Here is a 27903-nt window from a genome sequence, read left to right as displayed (position 1 = left end):
TTTTTCACAGACTACCACATTCCCTTCTAATTAAAAAATGTGATCAGCTTGGAAACCAAGCACTTTTAATCAAATTATGTATTTGAGAACAAGAGAAGGCATCACTGCATGTTTTATTGTGAAAGTATTCAACCTGCCATATTTAAAAACATTCTAACTCCAGAGAATATTTTACATATGCAATAACTGCTGCGATTGCTTCTGTTACTATTCAATTGTCTTATCAAAAATCTTACATAATATTTAGTTAAAATGCAAGTCCAAAGGCTGTCCACAAAGCAACACAAGAAGATTTGCATAATAATTACTCATCAATTCAACTGAAGAAATAATCGGTCTTTTAAAAAACTGAAAATTTTAATAAGGTTATAAATCCAACTTTGCTAACAGCATAGTTGTGTTTTTCTTCCAAGAGTGCTCAAAAATCCTTTTGGAAGTAATAGTACAGTACACTCATAGAAAATAAACCAAATAACCATAATAGTTCCAGTCTTGGGAGATTCTTTTACTTAATTAATAATGGAAATAATCTTTGCTTCTGTATTATTTCCTTCTATTATTAATCACATTCTTCATAGGTATTATTAAATTAAGTCGCCTAATACTCTGAGAGACGAGTAAATACTATTATTCCAGATACAACATACAGCAGAGAATTTAGGTATGGAAAGGTGAAATAATTTGCCTAACACAGTATGAATAAGGAGAACTATTAAGAAATTCAGAATAATTTCAGCTCCTAGAATTAGGATATATCATATCCTAAAATCATATGATTTATATTTTTCCATGGTATTTTTAGTTTGCTTTTGTTTTCATGTATTTTGGACTTCAGTTGTTTTTTCAATAATTCTTTTTAATGGTTGCTCTCTACAGCCTAGAGAATGTTTTTTCTTTAACTAGACTGAGAAAGATAAAATTCGCACATCAAAACTCATCCCCAGTGGCCTAGACTTCAAGCAGAGCAACAAATTATTTAATGCTCAAACAAAAAAACACAAAAAAGCAAACAAAGGAAAAAACCTAAAATAATTCATAACAGCAGAACTAAAATAAAACATTTTTCCTAATTTTTACTTTATTAGGCAAAAGTGAGCTTTTAAATCCATACTCATGTGCCTTGCCTACACAAGCAACTTAACTTTTGCCAGCTAATTGTATGCACAGTGGTTTTTCTTGAGTTAACTGAAATTTAATAAACCCTCAGAACAACTGAGCACCTGGGTTATTTTTTATGTGTGTAATTAGAGGGTTGTGGGCTGAACTTCAGGTTCCAGTTTTGAAAAATCTTAACCTCTGTCTCCTGACTTTTGTCTTCATGGAACATTTTTCTTCGTAACATTTTTATTTATATTGCACTTGTCACCCTAGCAGATTAGGGCACAATAAATTCCACAATAATTCACCAAAAGCTGTGAGTTCTATTTTAAGATTAAGAGCAGTTGGTTCATTATAAAGTATTGCCATGTTAACTGCATGTCTAGAAATTGATGTAATTATTGTAGCAACAAAATTAACACTTTTGACACATACAGTACAAGAACCATAACAAAAGGAGAAGGTAAATAAAAACCATGCTTCCTTAAGCTCTAGATGCTTTGTGAGACCATTGTTTAAATAGTCCTTCTTAACAGATTTCTTATTTCAAAATTTTCTCTAATTAAATTCACTTTTCCCTTCTACAGTGTAAACAAAACACATGTAAGTTCAGCAGATTTATGATAACTCCTTCGGCAGAATTTCTCAGCTTTGTGGTGTTCTTTAGCCTCAATATTCTCTCCAACCTTACTATTTTAAGCTTATGTGAAATGAGAAGCAGATATCTTAATATTTTTGACCTCCAGCAGAAATCTGAATGGAAACTATGGAAGCTCAAGCCCAATTAAGCACGAATATAATTGTCTTCATATAGCAGAAATAAGTTGTCCTTTCACTGTAATACTTCTATTTTATATTCGAGAGAAAGGACAAAAAAGGATAAGGAATGATTGCTTCAATGATCATATAGATCAAATATGAACTTTAACATGAAAGTAAGCACATAACTAAAGGACTGTGCTCTTTGATTGACCATAGGGCCTAGTACTGTCATAAATATAAGGTTAGTCACTTTTTCAGTGTCTGAACCAGACATTAATTTTTCCTTTATGAACTGTACTCTCCATTTGTGTACTGCACAGCTCTAAGCCTCATTTTTTCTCTGTTTTTCTGATAACAGCTCTGAATAATTGATGCAGTGCCATTATCAAAACAGAATCCTTTCACAGAAGAGTTTTCCAATTCAGTCCCTCCACATGCAATTTGACTTCCACTTACAAAATAGTGGGATAATTTGTAAACCACCAGGGTCATTTTCCCCTTTAAAATGAAATTGTTTAAAGACAATATACTCCAGATGAAAGCATCAACTTCTGGTAGTAAAAAAAGAAAAAATCTCTATATATTAGAAATAATTGCAATTCCTCAAAATCCATATTTTTAACTTGATTTTGCTTGGAAAAATATGCTGCACGTAACAACAGTACAATGCAAAGTTCAATTCCCATAATCAGGATTTAAACAGACTTTACCTAGGGATTTCATAATTATCTTCTAGGGTTTTAAGATGGGTTTTCCTTGCATTTTAGGAACTTTTTTGCAGGTGGGTGAAATTCTGAAGCCATTTATATGGTTTTCGAATGCATTTCTCAGTGAGATTAGAGCTTTTTCTTTTTCTTTTCCTTTTTCTTTTTCTTTTTCTTCATTTGGTAGGGACTATGTGGCTATGAATAGCAAACTGTACTAGCTCAGATATTTAGGGAGGGGTGCTAATAACAAGGTCATCGGTTTGACCCCTTTATGAGCCATTCACTTAAGAGTTAGACTCAATGAACATTGTGGGTCCCTTCCAACTCAGAATATTCTGATATTCTGTGAAATTGAACTGAAAACAAAAAGGCTGTCAACAGGGAACCTTTCAAATAAATAGGGGGAAAGCACACTTGACTGAGTGAATCATTTATCATCCTGTTTTGATCTTTCAGTCTTGTATGTCTTCCTCTGTGTCATTCCATGTTCTGTTTTCACATTTTGCTTGCATTTGAAGAATTGTACTCTTCCTCCAAGCTTGGTGTTTTACCAAAAGGAATAATTAAATATCACTATACCACCATTTAAAAAAAAATCTAATTTCTCTGCATAGGCCCCAAACAGGTCTTTGTGTAATGCTGTAATGTCACCATACAACTTGCAAAATCACCTTCTACACAGTCATGCTCATGTGAGCCCAAAATGTCTCTTCAAGATATGCAGAGATACGTTCTCCATAATGACCTCAGACCACAAAATTAAACAGTTTAACCTCTGTGAGTGATGCCACAAGGGAAATTTTAAAACTGCAATATTTGAGTGTTTTTAAATGTCCCTAAAACATTTTCCAACTATCCCATGTTCTAACCATCCATACTGAAAGGAATTCAAATAAGGACATATTTTATGGCCATATATACATATATTTGTTTTTCTCATTTATGTCAAATGTCCTGCAGTAAAAATTAATCTGTGGAAAGGTAATACATAAAGCAACATCAATAACTATAATTCTTATATTCTGCTAAAGGCCAAACCACTGTCAAAATGGGATTTCATATTTCGATTTCCTCTTCTTTCTGATAAAAGAACTATCCATTTCATTTCTGTAGCACATTTATTGTCATCTGTTACAGCTCTGCTGCATGCACTACTGGTGCTATTTAAGCATTATCTGCTATAAGAGCAACCTCATCAGCTACAATGGGATATATGTGCACATGCTTATAAACTATTTTATTGTTATTTAGCTATGCTTTATTTTACCCAGGTTAAAGGAAAAAGTAAAATACAGGATAATCTTACAGATGAATCAAGAAACTGAACTAGATTTTTCAAAAGCTTATACATTTCTAAGTGCTTTTACCTTAGGAAAAAAAGGCAGATTTATATATATCCTTATTTTCTCTGGGGCGATAATGATCATTAATAATCATCAATGTCTTTATCTTGGCATTATGTACGCAATTCAATCAAATAAATAATATTGTACAAATATTCAGGGAAGATATATTACAATCTCATTTAACTTAAAATCTGAAAAAGTCTAGAAACAGAGGCTGTAGAAAAGACAGTTTTGTTAAAAGATCAAGTATATAATGAATACAGTTTGGATCAATTAACTAATTATTAATTAATAATTTTCTATTGCATTTTTTTTTTTTTTTTGCATAATGTACCCATTTCTTTTGTTAATTCTGATCCAAACTAATAGGAAAATAAGGGTAATGGTAATAGCAAATGGGCATGGCAATTTCAGATACTGTGAAAAAAGGGAGGAGAGAAGAAAGTCTGTCAGCAGGAACTTGTCCGTTGCTGTACTTCAGTCCACTTGTAGTTTCTGTGCACTGTAAATTTTTCTACCGTATTGCTATTATTCTTCAGAAAAGCTCAAACTCGTTGAGATTCAGCTTTTTTTTAATGTGGCTAGGTAAAGACAAAATCTGCTCACACTTCACCAGCTCTTACCTTGCCCATAGTCTTTTCACACAGTCAAATAAAGTTACCTGCCAAAATGCATAAATAGCAAGAAGATGTTTTTCATAACTACCTACTATCATTATGGAAGAAATTTGGTACATTTAAGGCTTCTTATAAACTACAGAGAGTGGTTTTGACACAGTTTTTGTGAAAAACACATCTCTTATTTTCACCTACTGCTGACATTAAGAGAAATAGTCCTTATCCTCTTCCACGTAATCAATATAAAAATATTATAAAAATATTGCTGCATGTCTTTTCCTATGACCTGCAGCAGATGTTCTTCACTCTGCAAACTTAATTAAGCTTGTCTCCAGTAGCAGAAAGCCAAAAGGCTGTCATGTATATATGTATGAATGACATATAGGTATGTAATATTTTACTTATTTTAAAATCTTCAAATATTTCACAGTGGTAACTCTTGCAGCCAATTCTTTCACAGAAAACAAGATATGCCAGGCAATCAAAGACCACATTTCATTGCTAAAGCATGAAGAGTCGAAATTAGGATAGGTTAATTAGTATGTCTGTTTGCACATGTTGACTTCTAAGTAGCAGGTATCTTGGAAACTTTCTGATTAAGATTGTGTGATTCAAGAAAGCAAATTATGTAAGAATAATATCACAAGAACTGTTATACTAATACTCTTCATTATTTTTTTTCTAAATTATTCCTCTATACTTCAGCAGCATTTCTCTGTCATGAAGACATGGTCAGTTGAAAACTAATCCACTAGCAAGAAAACTCCTGTTATCTTCTACCATGGCATTTTCAGAACATCTATCATGCTCACAAAAAATCTTGTATGCCTTTACAAGAGTGATCTTTTCCAAGACATGGTAGATGTCCTGCCCAAACTCAACAACATCTGTCATCACCCTCTGTCAATATGGACAATATAATTTACATATTAATATCTCGCATAATGGCTAATAATAATAATAACCCATCTGAAATATCTACAAAGATAAAACAAACTGTCAGAGTTTCAATCCAAACATACTCAAATGAAGAATCATTCAAAATTAACTCTTAAATGTGCTATCAGCAAGAAGTGGTTTCTCTAAACAAAGAACCACAGCTGGGACCATGAACATAGATTTATAGTGTGACAGTATTATCATAAGTTCCCTAAATAGTTCAATATACTTGAGTACCAAAATTACTCTTTATGTAAGACACATAGATGATATTTTAATCATCTGAACTTAAAATCTGGAAGTTCTCAATTCAACAGAAATTCAGTAATTATGATTCCTCTATATAACTGTCTCTAGGGAAACGAATGACCTTTCAAAATATCCTGTTTCATATCAAAATGGGAACCTAAAAATTTATATATACATCAAAAGTTTAGAATTACAGATGAAAGGCAAGATGAACAACGTCAGGAAAAAGAACACTGCACACAGGAAAGTACTGCAGAATTGACTCTGAAGTAGCCTTTGTGACTGTGAAAACATATTATGAATCACCATGAACAGTTCTTTCAAAATGTCACCTAAACATTTAGCAGTAAGCAAGAAAATTAGAAAGATAATTACGAACTATCAATAAATTCATACAGAACAAACCAGAAGACATACTCCCATTTTATACCACTATAGTGGAATTTGAAAATATCTAGGCAAGCGCAGAGATTATGAGAAGTGTTATTTTCTATAAACTCTCATGCACCTTGCACTGACTGCTTGAATTTTGTGGGTTCACTTGGACTTATTGTTTTATCTACTTTTTCCATAGTCAGCCAGACTACCAGATGGCTACCTTTAGAGACACAATACTAGTTCACAGAAAGTTTTGACCTGTTCTCATGTTTTACCTTCGTTCTTCATGGTTAACAACATTTCAAATTGGAAGGTAAAACTCCATATTGAAGTGATGAAAAAATGACTGTTGTTTGTTTATATAGATGATAAGAATAAAAAAAAAATTCATAATGTGAAAGCTTGAAATTATGGTTTTAAAAATTATTAAAAATTAGTTTGGAAAGTTTCAACAAAGACATATACTTAGCTATTTGTTTCAAAATCTTACAGTCCATTCTCACAAAGTTATAAACCTTTCTGAAAAGGAAGATTGCTAAAAGGTATAAATGGTAACTCAAGCCTTTATTTTAAAAATTCTACTTTATACCATGATGTTTAAGAAATATGATCATTCGTATCTAGTAATCCTTAACTAAACATTGCTGTGTAGATACAAAAAATATTAAAATACACTCAGGGTTTTTGATTATTTAGTTTCCGAATATATGCAGTAGTTAAGACAGAACAGTACAACACCCATTTATTAACCTGAAACATTCACAGCTGAACCCACTGAGATACATTGTTCGTAGTTGCCAGCATAATACCCCAAAATCCACAACTGAAAGCTGTTCAGTTTTATTTACTTGGTTTGTTAGCTATTCCTTGACAAGAACTAACCATGAATATTTTACAAAGTATTTAGGGACATGGTTTACAATTTGAGCTTGGCAATTTTCAGTTTGTATAATTTCTGTCACTCAGTAAGGTTTGTCCTGCCTTGGACATGTAGGAAAGTACTAGAATTTCTTCTGTAGCAATAGGCTGCTGTACATAAAAGCTGGTACTTTGTTTTGGTTTGTTAAAAATTCATGTCACAGTTTGAAATGGCCCTGTGTGCAGAGACCTACTGCTCCTACTCAGTGTCACCTGGAGCTTCCCCCGTCACCCTGTGCCCCCTGCCCATGCACCAAGCACCCCATTTCAGCAAAGCCTGCAGGGTGTCCTGCCTCCTCAGTGGACCTCAGTCCTACACTGTGGGTACTTGTAGCCTGGATATATTCCTGCCAGAAGCCTTTGGTCCTGCCCTGTCTTTGTCCCCAGCGAGTTTTGCTCCTGGCTGGGCTCCCTGGATGTCCCATGGACCTCGTGCACAGTTTGCTGTACCAGGGTCTGGGCCAGCCTTGACTCCCAGCTCGCCTTCCTTAAGGAGCAGCCAGCCCTCACTGTTCCCTGGCACTGTCAGAAGACAGTCAAAAGACTTGAATGCTTATATTGCCAGAATTCTTTTTCTAGGTGCTGACCCCAGGTATTGCAAAAGGAGTAAACCCATCTAAGAAGTATTTGTGATTACATTTTCAGTTTTGTTCTAGTTCAGCTTATAAAACTAATCTGGGGTTTATTGAACTTCTCTCTTGATCTTAATTTGAATAACTAAACCACTACCAGACAAAGAGCCACCAGATTAGTCACAGATTTATGTTCATTTCTACATGTTTACTTTCAGCACAGATTATGCACCACTATGTACTTAATAGTGCAGAATACACATGCACTGAAAATATGCAAATTTATATTCAAACATTAAACTATCTGAAGTCCTTGAATAAAACGTTAAGCATGTAAATGGGTACTTAGAGGGGTTTTTTTGTGGAGCACAGTACACTTAGTATATACACTTAAAAAACTATAAATTTCTAAGCACAGTACACTTCTGTACACTTAGAAAACTATATTAGTAGACCCATATTACAGAAAATCCTAATATCAGCATTTTCTCTTTTTTGTCGAGAAAATTTCTTTTTCAATTCCTATTGCATTTTTAATTTTCTCCTGAAGGATTTTCTCTCAAGATTCTTTTCATTCTGCTTTTGTTTTACCAAGTCCTATGAATTCAACCACATTCTCTGCAGTTGATACCTACTGTTATAATTCTACACTTTACAGTAATCAATATAAAAATTCTTTATTGCAGATACTGAAAGCACACAAGTTGAGAGTACGGAGATGGAAAAATAGCTTTCCAATGTGTTTTTCAGGTAGTTCATGCTGTTCTCCAAAACACAGCATTTCTGCCTATTTTCAAAGTCAAATATAAGCAAAGCAGCTTTTACAGTGTTTTTCATGTGATTCAGGCTGTAGTCTCTGTTGCTAGGCAGGTAAGCTTTACCTGGTCTAATCCAACAGTAACAGTGGAATATTTTAACTCACTGTTTTCATTACACATAGCCTGATTTTAGTCCATTGTTCCTTTTTCTAATCTTTTCTTTATATGTAACATATTCATCCCTATTAATATATCCAGAAAGATTTCCCATGCTTGTGAAACATAAACTGAGTAAATTTGTCTTCAGCCTTCAGATAATGTCATGAACCCAATTAACCCTCCATGCAAAAAGGAGGGAAAAAAATAATTTTGGACATTAGGTATTATTTGAATATCTGTTTCTGGCTGGAGAGAATAGTCTCATTATTTCAGCCGGAAGGCTTTGTTTAGCTTTAATTGTGTAGATATTCAGTTTCCCTGGCAGCTACTGTAGGACTGCTAAAAAATCCCCCAATATTTTAATCCCACATCAACCTCAGTTCAATGAAACCATCTACTATGCTCTTAAAATTGAAAGTCTCATGGATTAGAATATTCTTACACCATACCTCAAGTTTTATGATTTTGTCAAACCATGGAGGTATAAATTCACATAGATGAAGGACAAATGAGGAAAAAAATTGTTTTCAAAATTATTTTTCTATTTGAGATAAATTTCTGATTTTCAGTGTAATAATTCAACTCAGAAAAAAAAAGCCACCTTTCTTAAAATCAAATTCACTTTCTTAGAAACTGACATGAAGAATTGGTGACATCTCAGAGGAAAGAGGATTTGCTGCTCTCAGTTCACTGTCTTTTGACAGGTTTTTGGTGTAGATTCTTGGCTTATTTTCACTTACAATGCACTATGCCAAATGAACAGGGGCATTTGGAAGAAGAGGCATCAGTGGAATCAAACTCGAGTTGTGCAGGGACACGTGCTGGTCAGCATATTCATAAATTATCTAGGGAAGATGATGAATTGCCCTGTTAGTCTGCTGATGGTAGTAAATTAGCCCAGGTAGCGAAGATGAAACCTGAGCGCAAGACTGCAGAGCAGTTCATGCTATTGCCCAACCCCGCAGGCAATCTGAAGCTGGTAAGTGATGGGCGTGTGCAGGGAGCTGAGCCCCCAGTTGGGTGTGTGGAAGATCAGAGCACTGCTCTGGTTGGCAGGTACCTCGGCAGGCACGTAGTTCAACCTCCTGCTCAGAGCAAGGTCTGCTCTGAGATCAGAGGTCAGCTATGAGATCAGTTACTCGGGCTCACCACTGAGATCATCCGACCATTTTTCTTGCCTGTTAGATATTCAAGAGACTATTCACCGTTCTCATGCTCCTCTTGGGATTCCAGGAGTGTGCTTCCTTTATCAAACAATGTTGTAATTCAAAACTAATGTGTTTGTTCTCTAGTCAAAAGGGTCTGACTCAGGAGTGTTTGAGGCAGGTATGCTGAAACTTTTCCAAATGTTGTATAGGAGCTATAGAATTTCATGCCACTATTTTACACTTCTGTTTTGATATGAGGCAGGGTTTTGTCTTATTTAAAAAATTTTAGTATTCAGTAGTATAAAGCACATATTTGCTACTGGCTTTATTTCTGTGAAATATTGTTTATTAGCCCGAGCATTTCTTTTGCAAGCACATTTGAAGCCAGCTGCATGATGCCTAAATTTCTGTCAGATCTCAAATATTATGGTATTTTTAGGAAGTCTTACTTGATGAAATATCTGTAAGTTAAGATTCATAAAAGTGGAAAAGCTGAGCTTTGATATGACACAAAGTGAAACATTCTTGTTTCTGCTTTTAGCAAATACATTGTCGTTTCAGCAATGAAATCTATTCCAATTAATGATTGATAACCACTTGCATAAAAATATATAAAACCAAAATTCACAACAAACTTAATATAAAACTAAGTGACTGATGTATGTCAAATTAAAAAAATCAAATTGTGAACTAAATGTTGCTTGGCAACAGAATGTTTGACTGATGCTGGGAATGTCTATTTATGCAGTTATTAAAACAATGCTCCTTATAAGCAGGAGGGAAAGCACTGTAAAAAATCTGAACACTTCAATAACCATAATTTGAAAGTCCCACACTTTTCTGTTTTTACTGAAAAACCCCCAAAAATTGTGCAAATGCAACATCCTTAAAAATCACAGTCTATTTCCATTGAGATACAGCTGCATTTGTGGCAGGTATGAAGGTGGACATTTTAGGAATTTTCTTTCCTTTTAAGCTTCAGTATAATTTGATAATTTTGCTTACAAAAATAACTTAAATAACCCACAAATATTTTCTCTACTCAGATGTAGTACAGATAACTTGTCTTCCAAATTATCTCAAGATAAGGAAACTGAATAAATCCAATACTTTTTGTCCAGCCCTTAATGTAAGATGTATTTTTAGACTCCGCACCCACAATTTACATTTAATTTCTAGGCAGAAACTAAGAAATTGGGTCATTTGCACTGTTGGAATATTTGCATTAATCTGAGAAGGTGCAGGATCACCAATAACTGATATGAACACTGGGTGAAGCTCTGTTACAGGGCCAAATCTAAAACAAAACATTTTAGTGGACAATTTAATTAATTTTAAATTGCCTTAGCTCAGAATGCAGAAAGCATTCAGTAGGCATTTTTGTTAGACATTTTACCTACTTTGCCTTCCAGAATTTAAGACAAAATTTTAGCCCTAGGGCATGGGGGTAGCTACCTATGTAAAACTGCTAAAATTAGAATAGTTCTCCTAAAATGCATAACAAATTTACCTCCATAATACTGAGTCAGTGTATTTCTAGATGACTAGCTGAAATAACTAAATATGATCCAATTTAAAAAGCTAAAAACATTTCCCTCCTTAGATACTTTTAATTTGAGTTAAAAAATATAAAAGCTTCCTTGGCAATGAAATTGTGTGTGACACTAGAGTAACACTCTTCTATGGATTTGTAAGATACATCAAAAAGTAATATGTTCCTGCAAACGATGAAAAGATGCTCTGTATACCATGACATAAATTTCAGGTGGGTTATACTTGTACACTGTCACTGTGATGGACTAAGGATTGCTATCAGAAGTTATCTTTTCTGAGTTTATGTTAGGAAATCTGGTTCACACTTCTTCCTATTTCTTCAATATTTCATCATATTTGTTTTGTGCATGTTTTAATTAGGCAGGGGAAAAAAAAAAGCATTTCTGGAGAACTTAGCAATTCAGGGCTGAAATGGAAAAGCCAGTCTTCTCTAATGCTACATCATCTAGAGTGATACATACCTGATGTAAAGTATTGCAATACCTAGAAGCAGCGAGATCACTAAAAGCCAAAATTTTGATTTCATCTCTGATCTTCCTTCTTTCCTGTTATAGGCCTATATTAGCCAGTGTTCAGTTTTATTTTGATGTATTGCAGGTATTTTTTGATGCTTCAGTTGTTAAGTGACCGTGTGTAAGTGCATGTATATACAGCAGAACTATCCAGTCACAGATTACATACATCAGTTATTCCAATAGCTTCACTTCCAACATCAGGGAGGAAATGAAACCATCACAGGGAAAAGCAATAATCTGAGGTTGCAGCAAATGTTTTGCTCTAAATACAGAACTTTCTTGTCATGTACACTAATCTCTTCTTTGAAAGGAGGAAGAATATTCTGCCTAAGTACCTTACCCTCCTCCACCCTTGGGTCATTTTTCAGGTGTTTCTAACCCTGCACAAAGAGCATCTGCCAGCAGGATAGTTTAAAAGTATAATGCAGTTATTTATTGGCTGATGCACACAGAGATATCTAGGATTTAACAAGCTCCTAGACTAGGGACTAATATGTACTCTGGCATGATAAGACGCCCAGAGTCTCCACTGGCCAGGCAGGCACCAGCCTGGAGGGGAAGGGCCAGTTTCCACTGCCCCTGAAACAGATCCTTTTTCACTGACCCTGCTTTTTCCTCTAGGGTTTTGTAGCATTTCATGCTGATGTTCTTCCGCTTGAAAACTTGAGCTTCTAATTATCCACTCCCAACAATCCTACTCTATTCGCAGTTTTGCCTTTCTTATCTTGCATACCTCTACTCCACAGTGTTCCTCTCAACTCAGAAATTTCCTTGGAGGTCTGAGCCAAGGTTATGAAGCTACATCTGATCCATTCTGGGTCTTCACAGGCAGACTGACCCTGTGGAGAGTGAGGAGGCTGCTGCAGAAGGGATCACACAGAGGTGGGCATAGGTGCCATTCAGTGCATGACCAAAGACAGCAGCAAAAGCTGACCCCAAAAAAAGCTGTTAAAACTGCATAGATTTCCAAAGTGACCCCAGTTTCCTACCATCAAAATCCTTGAAATAGTCAACCCTATACAGCACTCTCTGCCTTGCCACCATCCATCCCCGCACCCACACTGAATCTCTTTCAGAGTTGGAGAAACAGCTTGCCCAAACCCTGGATTTTAGCATAACAGATCTCTTACTGGATTCTATTATTTCTGTTTCAAATAGTATCATTTGCAGTACAGCACCAGAGATTAAAGTCTGTATGGGAAAACAAGGCTTCATTCCTTTCACTCCAGAGAAAATACAGAGAAAATATTTTTGTTCTCTACCTCCCATATTGAAAAGATAGTTAGAAAGTAGTTACATCTTTCATCTTTCCACCGTTTTTACCTCTAATAGAAAGCAGGGACAGAAAAAATGGAAATTCTTTTTTTTTGACAGAGTTCTCAGTCATCTCTGAGACAACTACATATCTGGAGTTTCTGCAAGCAGCATAAACACGTCACTATATTTCTGATTAAAAATATTCCAGCTAGCAGTTTATTCTAGTTAGTTCTACAGTACCCACTCTTGAAAACTCATTTAAGCCTGACCATGAGTTAGTGGAGAGGATTTGAATGGACCACATTTCCCAAATGAGTTTAAAACAATCATGTTAATTCCATTAGGTAATTTCCATGCTGATTCACCATGACCAATACAGGTGAAAAATCAGCACTCCATCCCAGCCATACTTGCTTGTCTGAGTTTGAGAGTTGTAATGCTGTCCAGAGACTGGGGGAAATTCATGCAGCTATTGTGTAGTTGAATTATGCTCACTAGGAAGGAAGCAATTTTCCTTGTTTACAGGAGTATCTAAGACCCCAAATGAACTACTACAACAGACCAGTTAATTTTCCATACCTTACCCTTTTTAGCAAAGGCCAGACACTTCAGACAAAGACAATTGTGCAGATAGTACTTACCCACAAGAAGACAGAAACTTTAGTTCATGTGTTTAGCTCCTTTTATAGGCAATCAAATAATTATTGTATTACACTTTATTTTATGTACACCCAGTTAGGGTTGGTTTAGACATGAATAAGTGTTTATTGACTAAATCAATAGTCTTATCCATGTTACAGAGCACATAAAATAGTTACAAGAATAAAATCAGTTGTTACATTAACCACTTGCAAAGAATGCTCAGGCTAAGCTTTAAACTAATATTGCCTCATGATTCTGTTCTAGAAATAAAATATTTCTAGAAAAATAAATAGACAGGAACACAAGGAAGTAATTTTTTTAGAAAAACTTAGTCTTCCATTTCCTTTCCACACTTCAGATTAATTAGAATTTGCCACTAAAAGACCCAGACAGTACAATTAAGTTTTACAGCAACTCTATTAAGCTTTTCAAAAATTGTTCTTTGACTTCCCCATAAATCCCAGGGGTACTTACAATCAAATTAGCTTTGTCCCCTGAAATAACAGAATGAGATACATAATATGCCCCACACTCTCTGGTACGGGAAGCAAGCTAATCAAGAGGGTCACCTAGCCTATTGCTTCTTCAAAAATACAGGAACAGTAAAAAATACAACACTTCTCTATTTCCATATATCTAGAAACACCTCTCTACTGAGAATATACTCCTATAAAATTTATTTAATGTGCTTTCTCCTTGGCATCAGTATTGAGCTAGAACAGAATCAGCATTGCATGACAAATATGGTATGGCGTAGATCTTGTGTCTTGTCCCCTTCCAGCTGTACATGTCCATGAAATGGCCAAGTTGCTTCCAGCTGTATTAGGTGTTAAAGAGAATGTAAATATTTCCCTCCTCTGATGTTTTATTTTGAACTCATTTCCAAAAGCATGCATTGCATTTTTAGTAGATAGTTCTGCTCTTCATGAACACAACTGTTCTAATACCACGGTATTTCACAGACAGTAGCCAAATTAATAACTCATTGACAGAATTATTTTACCAACTTAGAAAGTTATTTGGCTGACCTATTTTTCTGAGAGAGTCTTTTGGTTACACCCTGGGTTATTGACCAGACCAGATGAGAAAAGTCTTTTTCATTCCTTCTGCTTAGTACATATTGGGCTACCACCTCTCTGAAATTAATTCATGAGGGGTCTGGAGTGTATACTGGCCTCTGTAGCAGAAAATTCATTAAGAATTTTCTTTAAGTGTCCATGAGAAAATTCAGTAACCCAAACCAATGAGTCCAAGGAAGCCAATAGGAAGCCCTCTAAGTTCATGTGAAAGCCCACTCCCCTTTGGGAATTGGTGACTTCATCTAGTGGTAAAAATCTTTGCATTTTCCTACACAAATAAAAAAAGAAAAATCAGATATTTCATTAAAAATATGGCCACAAAAAGATTGTGGGGATAGTATGGCCTCAAAAAACATTAATCACTTCCAAACACAATAGCTAGAGCTCCTTAGTTGTCTGATGAGGAATTACATACCTCACAGCAGAGTAATCTACTTTCCAGGTTAAATTATGTAGAATTAGAGAGTTTTGGGAAGAATACTCTCCTGTTATTCAATTAATGTTTTCTATTGATTAAGCTATTCAGCTTATATTAGCTTAGGCATAAAGAGGAGTTAATGTATATTTTATTAGGCATGATATACCTGTGCTGACCCACTCATCTCAAATGACTGTGAGGCATGCCTCAGTATGCCCAGAAATAAAACTTTAAGCTTCTGGACAAATGTACAAACATTGTAAAGTGACTCCTGCAGTGAGTTCTGCAACCCTGAAACAAAGCAACGGTTCTGAATTAGAAAAAGTAAACAGGGCTTCAGAGAGACAGTCTGCATGCTGAACAATCTCCAAGAAAACAATCAGATGTCCTAAGTGCTATTTAGGTCCTACTTAAGCATTTAAATTTTGATCTGATTATCTGGTTGGTTTCTTGTCTTTGTTTTGTTTTGGGTTTTATTTTGAGAGGGGGAGTAGATAACCATTGGTTGTTTACTGGTTTTGGGTTTGTTTTTTTTTAAAGTACTGTATTACATGTATTCTTGTGACATTAGGCATAGAATTTTCTAGTAAGCCAAGTGAATAATTTCCAGAAGTTTGTCACTATGCAATCTCACACGTACCATGCCTTTTCCCAACCACCCCACTCATCTGTCTTTTCAGGTACTTTTCTTTTGTCTTCAGGTTATCAGAAAATAAACACTCAAATCCTGTTTTCCTTGAACTCCAGTTTGCTATATATGCTTCAGAAACAGCTACTTATTGAAGCTGGTTTTGCTGCTACTGAGCTCATGCTACTGAAACATGGCTACTGCAAAACAAATGATACCAGGGCACAGCAAATGCAGGTTAGTTGCCTAAGAGCTGGAAATGTAGATTTTTCTAAAAGTTCTTACAAAAGGACATTTTCATGCAACTTGAATGCTAAATATTTTGAAGGCAGACTGCTGCAAAGAAACTTTTCCAGCACTGATGGTGGGTGAGGGAAGTGCTGGGGAAATATAGCAGAGATTCAGTGTGTTTTACTCCTCACAATAACATTATAGTCCAGACCTATTCAGATAGCACCTCACTGTGCTATGAAGAAATATTTGCCAACTTCCATAATTTTGAGCATAGTTTCACCCAGGCAGGTCGCATTCTAACAAAACATTAGCAGCACACAGTGATAATTGTTATTAAATTTTAAAGGAAAAAATGTACTGTAATTTCTGTTTTGACTAATCAAACATAGAATATATGCATATCTATTTTCATTCACATCAGTATGAGTACTTGACACTTCACAGATTATGGACTGTTTTAAAAAGTTAATATCTATCACCTGTGAAATTATATTTGTCTTACGGCATCTGACACATCTCGCATGGTTTGCAGTATCTTTCTTCATTTCTGTAACATCTGCAGTGGATGGAAATATGCTATCACCAATACTGCATCTTCAAAAGAACCATAGACAGGCACTTAGGAACTCAATGAAAGATTATATCACTTTCTAGTGGACAGAAGGCTTAACTCCATTAGTGTCACAGGATGATTAAATCTTCCTGCATCACATTTCAAAGGCACTGCATATGCTACCTTGTAGCTCAATGCATCTTTATTTTTCCACGGTCCTAAATAGTTGCAAAAAAAAATTATGAGATAGCGTGTTAGTGAAATGACTTATTGTGCTATAGTAATGTCTAACTCGGTTTTGTGGAATTAAAAGGGATTAAAACATATCCAATCAGGTGGGGGTTGTATAGAAAATAATGGTGAAACAAGTCTTGATTGTAGACATCAGAGGGTTTCGCTGAGCTGCAGCAGCAAAGTGAGAGACTATGTGAACCAGCCAATTGGAACTGAGAAAGGAATAAGATACATTCATTTTCAGTCGGGTCCCTATTGTAGCAACATCTTGTTACTTTAATATTTCTCCTGAATGATAACATCACCAAGCCGACACTGAAAAGGATGAATTTGATCCCTAGTGTAACATCTAGCTAGATCCATCTAGCCAGCACATTTCAAAACCATTTCTGATTATTTGGTTGTTCAGTTTATTTCCACATCTCTAATGTCACACAGATGCTACACTAGTATCACAGAAATTACTGAACGCATTCAGTAGTATCTCCAGGATTTATCACATGCTCATACTGAATGTTAGTTACTATGTGTTCCTGACTGAAATGAAAAAGCAGATCACATCTGTACGTACCAGACTTCAAAGGTAGAAAGTTTGCTGTTAAGAAAGACTAAGTTTTCTGACCCAAAAAGAAAACACCAAAAAAATCCCACCCTAAAACAAAAGAAAACAAAACAATGCAACAATAACAACAAAAACCAAACCAACAACAATTTTTATGTTCAATACTTGCATTTTTATGGGGGATAGAGATGTTTAGTATATCCACTGTCTCTCTTCTCTTGCCATCAGCAAAGGATCACCTTCTAAGACATATCAAGACACTGTACTGTCCTGCTCAAAACAGAAACAGACTAAATCCATTTCTGTTCTTAGACTGGCTTCCACTACTTTTGAGATCTTCCCAGTAAGGTTACTGAAACAAAATGTGTGCAGGCTTTTAATTCAGAAAGTTCCTTAATTTTATGTAGAGGTGGACTGGATATTGTGTTGGTTAAAATGCTACTGCTTGACTCACATAGATACAGTTGTTAGAATTTTGCTTTTTATAACACTTGCCAAAGCATACTGGGTTTGGATAGGATGTAGTTCTTTTTCTCATAGCAGTCCATATGGCACTTTTAATTTTAAATTTGTGGCTATAACAGCCTTGATAACACCTCAAAGCCTTAGCTATTGCAGGGCTGATATTGATTCACACACACCATCAAGGCCACCTGTTTCTCACCCTGCCCATACAGAGAGCAGGCCAGTGGGAAAGAGGTTGGGTGGGGACAGAGCTGGGAGAGCTGAGCTAAATTGACCAAAGAGCTATTCCATGCTCTGTAATGAGTCATCCAGCAATGAAATGGGGGAAGTGAGCAAGCAACAGGGGGGTGCTTAGCTCTGGCTGGGGTCAAACCCCACTGTCAAGGACCTAAATCTTTGCCCTGTATTATGTACCCCTGTTTTTCAGCAGAGATGTTTACGAGGAAATCTTATCCTTTGATTACATCACACCCTACCCGAAACTCTGAAATTCTCAATTATGTAGTGATAGACATATCACTTTACACATAAAGATCAGGAATGAAAACAGCAGGGAAATAAACAGGAAGGTGAGATACACATGGATTAGATACCTAATACTGTCTAAGAGAAATTCTACCACCCCTAAAGCTAATGACAACATTCAAATGGAGTCAAAAGAAGCCAGAATTTCAGCTATGAAAATTCCCATCATTCTTATAACTCTATTCCAATAGTATTAGAAGCAGACAAATAGGGTGGAAATGTCATGAGTATTAATGCTAATTCCTGTGTCCTGGAAAAGTGAAAGCAAGTAATTGTCTTGATTTCCAAGATGCATAATAGCCTCGGCAATGTTGGGATTTAGTAATATATTGCCTGACATGTGAAAGGACACAGAAAAGTATCTAATCAAGGCATCAGCATTCAAAACAAAACTAGCAACAAAATAGGACATTCTCATGTTGCATTTAAGTAGTATTACGTAAGTATTGTATAAATAGGTCTTAGTGGCAGCTAAAATACTGGAAACAATTTTCTTTGTGGAGGTAGGGCTTCATTCAGCCTGCCCATTTTCCCCATGATTTTTCTGGGTTTATAACTGGAGGTGCACAAATTACTGGGCTTCCCCATTTCAGGGGAAGATTTCTTTAGTTTATTATTTATAGTTTGCATTGTGGCCCAGGAGAGAGAAGGAAAAAGGGAACTTGCATACTAAAATCAATACAAATAATAATAGCCTCTTACAAGACAAGCCTCAGGGGCTGAATATCTCTGGGTTCCTTTTTTTACATAAATGATCTCAGTGGATTATTGTTTCAATGTTTTGTGCTGTCAGTCACAGTCAGCCACCAGCTCTCTTTTTTGGTCCCACGGAAATCTTCTGACTTCTATGTGCCAAAATAAAACAAAATTACATAGCAGCAGGTAGCCCATGGTGGCTTTCCTGAATGTCTTCAGCAGAACTGTATTACAACAGAAGCAGTAATCTATGCTGTTCATGGCTCTTTTTCAGACACACATCCTGTCAGTCAGTGCTGAAGTGGCCAAATGTGTTTCCACATTATACCTAAAATTTCTCATTGCAGAGCAGCTTGAGGCTGGGGCTCAATTATTTGTCTTGCTTTATTTTCACTTGTTTTTAGCAAGGAAAACACACTGCAAAGTAAAAAATATTCATTTGGGTCACAAGAACATTCATATTTGATAACTTTGCTGTTAGTTTAATAGGAATGTGCACTTGGATTCTGCAGGATTGATATTAGGTAAATAAAAGACATTCAGGTATCTCAGTATTTTCAATATGTGTGTATACCATTTCTTGGTGCCTATATTTTTCCATACATTTCTTTTTCCAAAGCAACACACTTACTTCTGTTATTCTACTTTCTATTGTATTATGTACTGAGAAAACCAGACAATTTTTCATAATTCTTTTGGCATCATCATAATAGTTTTTCCTTATTAGTAATTTTCATGTATCTACATAAATATTCAGTAAAAATACATTTAAATTGTTTTTAAATGTTTATAATTTTTATAATTGTGTAATTATTTTCAGACAGTACAATATCTTCCATAAAATGAATTATATATCTTTTTAAAAAATAGATTATTATGATCCTGTTTAATGAATTATTCAGTGGTTATAGAGAACATGTTACAGTCTCTGAATTTCTGCATTTTTATTTTACCATTCTACTAAAACAAAAGCATTTTTTTAGTTTTTACTAAAACATAGGCATATTTTTCATTGAATACATTTTGATTTTCTTGTTCCCTTTTACACTGAGAAAATTTTTAAGATCATAGGAGGGAAATTAATTAAGACATCTGCATTTTCTGGATCTTAGAAAGAAGATGAGCAATTGGCATTTGACTCATTTTTGACAAGTAAAAAGGTTTTTTCTCTCTGGGGATCTTTTTCTGGTAACCATTCAGCCTATAGCAGATATTTGGGGTCATATGAAATGCCGACAGTTTTACAAAACTGTCAAATAAGAAATGGACAAAAAATGGAGATTTGACCAACATGAGAAAGATTGCTGAAAGACAATTAAAAAACCCCAGTCTTAGTGTATCACCCACCTGTGCGTATACACACAATATGAATTTTTTAAGGCTACATCAGCTGGAGAAGCACTGGAATATGCTTTGAGAAGTTACACAGTGAAACTAAAAAGTAGGCAATGGACCAGCATATCAAAGACAATTTGGTACTTTTGCCTAGCTCCTCAAAGGTATATTAATGCCAATGGAATTTGCAAGCAGAACTTAAAAATAAAACCAAAAGTATTAAAGCAACAGAGATCCTGAACGTGTTTCAGGCACAAAGGATAGGAAAAGAGGAATTCTAGCCCTTAATGTTGGAGTATTTAAAGATCACTGTTTTTCTTTCTTTCTTATAACAGTCTCCCACAGTGCTAGGAAATAAAAAGAAATTTAAAGAAAGAACCTTCTTATAACGGCTGTGTGGCCGAATCTCTGCTGATTGATGTTTACACCCAGCATCTGATTTGCAGAAATGCATGTGACTTTGGAAACCTATGATGCTTTTTCTGTCTACATTATTGTCATAACTCTTTATGCAAAGTTTATTTTTCCTTGGTATTTAGTGTCTCTTCCATTTACTGAAATGTTTTTTTCTTGTACACAATATTCTATGCTACATGTGGTAGTCTTGTCAGACTTTCTACATTATTTATTCTAATCACAATTGCTGATGTCACAAATCTTTTCTCTGCAGCAAAGTTTGTATTTTATGGTTATACATTATGTCAAATTGTTAATAAAATGTATTTCTTTGCATTTATGAGAGATCTAGTTTTTGATGCAGTGCACAATATTATGGAAGTTGTAAGCACAGGCCAGTTGAAGGCAAATGCTGTTTTTCTCTGACTTAATGGTAATTTCAAAAGCAGAAAAAGTAGCATTAATTCTGTGATATTTTCAGCCAAGTTAAAATTAATGAATGTTTCTCTAACTTAATTGAAGTGTAAGTTAATTGCCTTTCTTTTAATTTAAAACCTCTACTTACATCTTTACCATAATAGATTTTATTCCAGTGCTTTTTAGTCTTTAAACAAAAAATAATACTAAATTATCTTGTCCAAGGATCACAATACAGAATGTCAAAATCTTTTCTATTACAGTAGTATTGCTCTGAAATACTCAGTAGTATTGCTGCTATTTTTTGTTCCTACTTGAATTTTTTTAATTTTGTTTATACTCTCACCCGTAAATTGGTATAATTATGTCTTCTCACATTGTCATCTCATTTTCTAAATGTATTACACTTCAGACTTTGTCAGATGGGAATTTAGGAACATGACAGGCACAAGAACAGATCTACCCCACTGCCTGAGAAGTCCTTTCCAGGCATGGTGAAGCTGAAGTTTCTAATTTTCCACACGCACAGACGTTTACGCGCGTGATCCATACAGAAACACACTTTCACTAGTCAAGGCCTCCACTCTCTGCCCAGCACTGTGGATGTGGGTGGAAGCATCTGTAGATGTATCTCAGAACACCTAGAGCTATTTGAATTACATATTCTTTTCTGCTTAGAGGATTGGCATGAGTTTCCACTGTTGGTCATATCACCCCAGGAGAGTCCCTGGGGCACCTCCCAGGTTTAAAGCCAATTTGCTCCTGTTACTGAGGTTGTTATCACCTTCTGGATTCCTGCCTCAAACGCGTCAGAGGGAAGCAGTTGTCAAAAGTTCACCTCTCCTTCATTTCCCATCCCACCCTGTATATAACTAAGCTACTAGAGCTGAGCAGGTGTAGTTGAGGGCTTTTGGACAATCCTCTCCCATGACCACAGTCTTTGGGCTCTGTTTTCCCAGGGTGTACCATAGGAATCTCTTAATGAGTGAAGAGGGGAAGTTTGCCCTATGGAAGGACTCTTGCCAAACCATGAACCAATTTGAATCATTTGAATTTATATAACTATCAGCCTTGGGATTTAACAGTTTTGCATTCTTCAACACCAAGAGCAATACATCCCCTCTTCCCCTCCCTCTCATTGGTAACTTTTGCAAATAGGGTAAAGTTGGATATGTTTTATTCCCACTTTGGCAGAGCATCCTGCTACAGGAGGAAAGCAACTCTTTAATTGAAACGTGATCTATTTTCTGTATCAACAACAATTTTTCCATTTTCAGCAGTCAATGAATGTAAAACACTTTTATCTAGGACCTATCATACTCTTGGTGACAATACAAAAGATAAACCTCTGCCAACGTACATTCTACAAGAGGAAAGGGGCAAATTTGTTTTTCAGAGACAGCATATTTAAATGCAAAAATATGCAAAGCATGTATATGTAAAGTAGGGTGCAAAACCTTTTTTATTGTCTTCTCTTGAAGACTTTTAGATTTGAGTCTTTCCAATTTTTCAGAGGTAGATAAATAGTAGGACTGGAACATTTTAAATGAGGCCTCTCAGTAATCTCATGCAGCTAGTTCTCTTATACTTTTTTTGTGCAGCTTACACATGCATGGAACTGAAAATGGAAGTTGTCTCTTCAGCCCCCCTTTTTTCTAAAACAGAGAGCTCCTTATCACTAATAGAGTGAGTAGCATTTTCATTTAGTCAGTACTATCTGTTTAGAAAACTAAACAAATATTAGACAAACTGCCTCTATTAGGTTGTGCCTTTTAACAGGCCTGCTTTCCCCTTGGCTCACTATCTCTGTCCTACTTTTCCCCAGTGAATTATTTCAGATAAAACTATAAACCCTTAAAGAATTTATCTTAATTTATACAACACATCTAATACAAAGAATCTCTAACCCTAACTACAGCTTTTTATTATTATTTATGCATAAAACAATGGGTTTAAATTTATGAATTGAGTTTAACTAACCAAAGCAGCTTAGCACTCTATCTGTATAGAGCATCTCTTTATTTTTTACTCATTTTTCATACTCCTTAAAGCAAGTCTTACAGCATGTAGGAGCAAAGTTAAAAAAGAAGAAACAGTAATGAAAGAAACCTCACTTGAGTTTCCCTAAGTTGACATTATGATAGTTACCTGTGACTATAAAGAAGAGCTGTCTGTAAAATGACAGTATGGTATTACTGTAAGTTCCATTATGAATGCAATTCTAACTTACTAGTGTTTGGATCCTGTGTGCTGAAGGAAATACTCTGTGCCTCAGAGCTTGACAGTGTCTGGCTCTTAGTCTGATTCACACTTCTGTGCTGTGGCACATGAGAATTTTATACCATTCAACTTGGTTTTTTTTAAACACTATACCTCCAAAACACATTTTTAAGTTTTCTTGTATTTGACATTGAAAAATTAAAATCTACACTGAATAAACAATACAATAAACTCTTTTGATCTGAGTTAAAAAAAAAAAACAACCAAAAAACAAATCAAAACCAGAAGCCTTAGAATATGGCTCTAAGGTGGAATGACTGGATGTCTCCCCATAAGAACATTTCACTAGTTTTGCTATTTTTGAGATGCAAATAAGAAAGAGCATATAAAGAGCTTTGTTTTGTTGCTGCACCACCTTATCTCCAAGTGCCAATGGTATCCATATCTACTTTGAGCCAGTCTGAAAAGCTACATACCAAATTCTTTCTAAATGAAAAAATGTGACTTATCATGACTTGGAACACTGCTAACAAACAAATATGTAACAGTTCTTTCTCGTGCATCTCTCAGCCTTTGCAAGCTGCTGAATGCACAGGAAGGCGAATGTTAGAAACAGAAGTTGGAATTTACAACTCTTAAAATAATAATGATGGAAAAAATGCTAAATCAGCCATTGAAACTGTTGTCTTCTGTTTCTGTGCAGTCTGATTCTCAGCCTTGCAAATTTTGAAGTTCATCCATGATCTTGTTAGAAAGCCGTAGATGTAATATTGACAAATGCTTTTTAAACTCCTATCAAGAATTCCTTAGTGCACTTTTATGACATCCTGTGTAACACATGGAACTTAGGGAAGATAAATTGCAATAATGAACCACTTTATTTCCCATGTGCATTTTTTCCTGTGCTGTTGTTTTTTCCTCTTTAGGACAGTTTATTTGCTGTAAGAAGTGTAGTCTTACTTGAGCATCATATAAACCATATAAAGCCCGTTCTATTTCATTATAAAAATTCAAAATAAGTAATTTGTTGGAAAAGTCTTATCATTTATTTTCTGTCACTTCACTGGGATAATTTCTAAGCAATTGTGATCTAAAATACATCTCTGAATTTTAATTCAGAACACAGTAGTAAGCATGCAAAATATTCTAACACATCACATTTAGCAAAATCTTTATGGTTTATTAAGCCATAGTTTTAAGATTAACAGTCTTTGTGGCTAACCCTCATTTGGGAGTATTGTTTCTGTAATCTCCACCCCTTCTACCATTCAAATTACAACAGGCAATATTTAGGTGTGTATCATAGTGTGTGTGTGTGCAGCTTTCCTTGAGATTCAAAAGATTATGAAATTCTAAAAAAATACTCCAGCATAATTAACAGTTATATTTACCCATATTACAGACAATTTATTTTTTTATTCATTACAAATTAAATTTTTTTTTGCTCTCTGTAATAAATTATCTATAATTTATTTATAATTTTAAAATATAAAAATACTTTCCCTTCACAAATTAATGGTGCAGCTTTGAGAGGTCATTGATGGTGACAATAGAGCTGAGTGCATATGGGGAAGGATCAGAGAAGTCTAGCCAGGCAAGCATCATGGTGGGAGTCTGTTACAGACCACCCAGACAGAACCAAGAGGAAGATGAAATTTTCTTTAGGCTGCTGGAACCTCTAGGCTTTGTTCTCATGGGAGATTTCAACATACCAGGTGTCTACAGGAATGTCACGAGGTTATGCAGGGAAAATAAGAGATGGGCTGCTACCTGTTCAGTGTATGAGGTTTCAGAAGGAAAGAAGAATTTTTTTAAAAATAGCCAAATGACAATCAAATTTGCTTATAAGCCATCCTAATGAGCATAATATAAAAATTCTATTATACAAATTAAATATGGACTAAAATATGTCATTTTTCAAATGTAACATTAATCAGGATTTTATGGCTAGAACTTCCAACTTACGTTAAATTTTTCAAGTACTCTTACAGCAAGAGGTCATTCCGCTGGATAATCAACCAGTAGCAATCTTTAAGCATTCTCTTGTCATAATAGTATGCAGGCCTACTAAGTCAGAAATGCTATTTTTTCACTGAAATTTATTCAATTTCCTGAAACACTGTTCTTCTCTTACTTGTTTTTCTTCTGTTTTCTTACATTTATAAGGATCAGTTTGTTTTTCCTGCAGTCAGTTTCTCATTTGCAGAACAAAAACCGTTGTCCATACTCTGTCCATTGTGCCATTTCTGCCTGTTACTCAGATATGCAAAATGAAGATAAATTGTCCCCATTTCAGAATGGCTTGAGTTTTAAGAGCTTAGCTGGTTTTTGTTAGGAACTTAACTTTTGTTCATTAATTATTAAAAAAATTCTGTAAACAGCCTATAAATTATCAGTGTGATTAATAAACATTAACAGGTATTTTATGAGAAAAGTTGATCTTCCCTTACTGGAGTAAAATTTTGGGAGATTACTTGTAGCCTCTATTAGCCAGGGAGTACAAAGTGATCTGGCTCAGAGCTAGATAAATTATGATTTTTGATGGTATTTTTACTAAAAAGTTAGCACTTTAAAAGTTTATGGCAAGTAAGATTGCTTAGCATATCAAGACACTGTTTATCCTTAATACATTCATGGAGGCTACTTGAAGGACACTTTCAGTTCATGGCCCTGTATACATAATAAAACCTTTTATTGTTGACAGAGTCCAGAGCCCTGCAAGTATTTTTTCAGTACATTATTTTTTAGAACCAATAAATTACTCATCCGAACTATCCAAGTATAAACATGATGACTTCTTTCAGGCTTGACTATGGTACTATTACAATGAATTATGGATTTCAGTGGTTATCTGGTTTTGATATGTTGCAATAAATCATGATCATTTGTGATTGGTTCTGAACTTCATGCAGTTTTTTTTTTCATATAGTCTGTCCTACATTTGTAAGGTTCCTCAGAGTTATACTTCTAAAGATATCAGACAATTTCAAGATAGTATTAGACAGATTTAATTTTTTTAACAAATTTAAATACATTTTCAGACTTCTTTTCTATTCCATGTACAATTATAAAAGCTCCACAAATAAAGAATGAACTCAAAATTCCTAGGTATTTGTTAAAGGACATATGACAGATATTTTAAATAGAAAAAGTTTTTTAAAAAAGCCAATATGCTCCATTAGCAGCTATTAGCAGATTATTCATCTTCAGTAACTTCCAGATTAAAAAAAAAAAAAAAAAACAAATCATGAAACAACAAAACAAAAAAAAAGGCAAGATATTTTTCGGCTATATGTGAGGAATGTGAGTGCAGCTATACTCCATACCAAAAACACACCCCAGAAGGGAAAAAAAAAATCTTAATCTCACCTTCTTTAACGCAGTTTATCATGTTTTCTATATCCTCTGTTATCTAGGAATGGCATTTCTGCATTAGGAGTTCAGCCAGTTCCTCACTAGAACTATGATTTTACCTTAACTCCCCTTTACTGTGATTAATTATTCTCCTATTCTATTATCTTACACTGAATTTCTAATTTTTTTTAACTTTTTTTTTTCTCCTGATCATATATATTCCTTCTGTCTGGCAGGATGTATCTTTCTTCACTTTCATTTCTTCTTAATTTCTCTACATTCTCCTATATCATACTGCAGTTCTTTATGTATTATGTATTACTACTGGGCTAGGCACGTCTCTCACCAGAACACCAAAGTTAGATTTAAGGGATATATGTGGTGTGTACATTTGATGAAAGAAGAATTTTTTTTTTTTTAAATATCAGTTCAACCCTTAAATATTTATAATAAAAATAATAAAAAGCATTAAGTAATTTTTGAAAATAACTGGAAGAAAGTAATTGATTTTCCACACCCCCAGACTGAGCAAATTCCTGAATGGATTTGAAGTTCTGTAGGACACATGGGACACTTAGTCCCTAGGGAAGACTTTGTACAGGCACATAACAAAACAGTTTTCTCCGTGTCTGTCATCTCAGAATTTGCAATAAGAATCACTTTTTTTCAGAACCACTGGTATCCAACTCAGATGCTTTGATGCCCTTCTGGTCAGAGAGGACTGGGTGACTCAGTTGACATGATGCTGTTGCATACATCTGTGTTCAACACAGGTAATGGCACTGAGCACAGATTGAGCAGTTTCTGTGCTACAGTTTACATTGCTTTACTTCTACTACACATTAATGTAAGGTTGTGGCAAGTCAGGGGTCAGGATTTTTCCTAACTAAAAAGTTATAGGACAAGAAAAGCGGCCTTAAGCTGATCAAGGAGTTTGGATATCCAGATTGGTTATTAAGAAAAATTTCTTGGCCAAAAGGGTTTTTAAGCAGTGAAGCAGGATGCCGAGGGAAGTGGGAAAGTCACCCTAGCTGAAGGTATTTAAAGGACATGCAGATGTAGCACTTGGGCATTTAGTTTAGTTTGAAGATGGTCATATTAGGTTAATAATTGGATTCAGTGATCTTAGAAGTCTTTTTCAACCTTGATGATTCTATGAGTCTGTGAT

The sequence above is a fragment of the Fringilla coelebs genome (genome assembly GCF_963513975.1).
Source record: "Fringilla coelebs genome assembly, chromosome: 4".
Taxonomy (NCBI): Eukaryota; Metazoa; Chordata; class Aves; order Passeriformes; family Fringillidae; genus Fringilla; species Fringilla coelebs.
This window is presented reverse-complemented; position numbering follows the sequence as displayed.